The sequence below is a fragment of the Triticum urartu genome, chromosome 3A, assembly GCF_056163025.1.
Source record: "Triticum urartu cultivar PI428250 chromosome 3A, HENAU_Tu73, whole genome shotgun sequence".
In the NCBI taxonomy this organism is placed as follows: domain Eukaryota; kingdom Viridiplantae; phylum Streptophyta; class Magnoliopsida; order Poales; family Poaceae; genus Triticum; species Triticum urartu.
In genome coordinates, this window is record NC_141875.1 from 33,270,381 (window position 1) to 33,272,771 (window position 2,391).

The 2,391-nt window shown below is 41.3% G+C and overlaps 1 pseudogene; it reads left to right on the forward strand.

Annotated features, from left to right (window-relative positions):
• The first annotated feature begins 226 nt into the window (after nt 1–226).
• LOC147978207 (uncharacterized) lies at nt 227–2,081 on the forward strand (annotated as a pseudogene).
• The last annotated feature ends 310 nt before the right edge of the window (nt 2,082–2,391 follow it).

Below are 2,391 nucleotides of genomic sequence, written 5' to 3' on the forward strand. Positions count from 1 at the left end.
CTTTAGTATAAAAAAACAATTATTAATAGCTATGGAAGTGCTCGATGATCCTCTACTCCAAATCGATTTAAAGAGACTGCAAGAGTTGAGCACAGCGAGATTATCATATTATTTACTTCGTCAGTTTATCTATCCGCGAAATTTGTCGTGTAGGAAAATCATTGTGTTGGAGGAGCTATGCACCTTATGTACTGATTTGGAGATAATTCAGAATATTCTCTTGCCTATGGTTGCGCAAGCACAGGTGGTCGCAAATCTGGGACTCACCGATGAAGTTGCTGGGGCTGTGGTGGCGATGAAGGTGAAAGCGACAACTATGGAAAGTGCAGGGAAGCAATACGTAAAAGGACTCTCGATGAGGTCTTTGATCTATCAACGAATTGCTAGTCTAGGTGAGGTAATGGAGTGTGTCACACGGGACTTAATAGCTAAGAGTCAAACCCTTCAAACATTTCAAGATGGTATTCCAAATATGATCAATCGGATAGATGAAGTATTGAACACCGAGATGCAGTTCTGAGTTCTGGCGCTGGCGGCATAACTTACAGAAATTGAAGGAGAAATTTTCCCAAAATAAGATCGTTGTGCAGGACTGTGAGTTTGAAGGCATAATTTTTAAGAGCAAATTTGACAACATGGATATAGAAGGAAGAGCAACTAAAGAAAATGAAGAGAGCAGTCTAATGGACAAGGAGAACATCACCCCTCTTGTCTCAAGCAACATAATAACTGATAAGAATCAGCTAATGTTGAAGCCTACCAGTTCCCAACAGTTGATGGATTCCATTTCCCCTCTGAATTTGGAACATGACAAGTTTTTAGATAGTGAAAACTCAGTACTGAACATTGGAAAGAAGATGAAGTCAAATGAACTTACATCTGAAAATCTTTTTCCATTAATGCCAGTCGAGACAGAGTTTCTGCTCATGTCAGATCAAGATTTAAATACTGACATCATTCTAGACAAGGAAAACTCAGTGCTGGCTTCTGGAAAGTATAATGCTGGTATCTCCCCTGCGAAACAAGGAGATCTCTTTCCTGACAAGAATGCGGCACCTGCCTCCAGGGATCTCAAGCGCATTGTTGGTAAGGTTCTTGGCTCAAGGATGGACAGTTCGGTGTCAGCAGAATACACTTCAAACAGGAACAACCATCAAGGGGAACACGACGAACTTTCATCAATGTATGATGAACAAGGAGACCTCTTTCCTGACGAGAATGTGACACCTGCCTCCAGGGATCTCAAACCCATTGTTGATAAGGTTCATGGCTCAAGGATGGACAGTTCGGTGTCGGCAGGATACACTTCAAACAGGAGCATCCATCAAGGGGAACACAGTGAAGTTTCATTAGAGTATGATGCCATCTCCCTAGTGAGGCAACCAAACATCTTTCAAGACAAGGAGAATGTGGCATCTACCTCCAGACGTCTCAAGTCCATTGGCAGAGAGGTTCTTGGCTCAAGGATGGATATTTCAGTGTCGGCAGAATGCACTCCAAACAGGAGCATTGATATATGGAAATGCAATGATCTATCATCAAAGTCCCAACGTTCCCACACAGTAGATGATGGAACTTCCTATTCAGATAAAGAGAATTTGACACCTATAACTACAGGAGATATGAAAGCGAGAAGGTGTCTTCCAAAGAACCTCTTCCAAGTGGATGCTGACCAAGATCAAGAGGCCTTCTGCTCGGACAAAGAAAACTCTACACCAGTGTCTTCTATATCTCAGAAAACAATGGATATGTCTGAAAACCGTACATGGATTGAAAGTGCAATCACAAAGAGAAGGGTGGAAGATAGGCTCCCATCCTAGACTCTTCTCTCAGATTCTCCCTTGAGACCGACCAGCTCATTCGATTGCACTCAGGCTAATATTAGAACAACTAATTTCTCAATCACGTTGGAAGATGAACATAACAATAATCAAGATCAAGAGGCCTTCTGCTCCAACAAGGAGAACTCTACACCAGTATCTTCTGTAGCTCAAAGAACAAGGGATATGTCTGAAAACCATGCAAGGATTGAAAGTGCAATCGCAAAGAAAAGGGTGGAAGATAGACATAGAGATTTGTAAAGTACATACGGACCTGAATGTAGCAGATCCGTTGACTAAACCTCTCCCTAGAGCAAAACATGATCAACACCAGAATTCCATGGGTGTTCGATTCATCACAATGTAACTAGATGATTGACTCTAGTGCAAGTGGGAGACTGTTGGAAATATGCCCTAGAGGCAATAATAAAATGATTATTATATTTCCTTGTTTATGATAATTGTCTATTGTTCATGCTCTAATTGTATTATCCGAAAATCGTAATAAATGTGTGAATACATAGACCATAATGTGTCCCTAGTGAGCCTCTAGTTGACTAGCTCATTGATG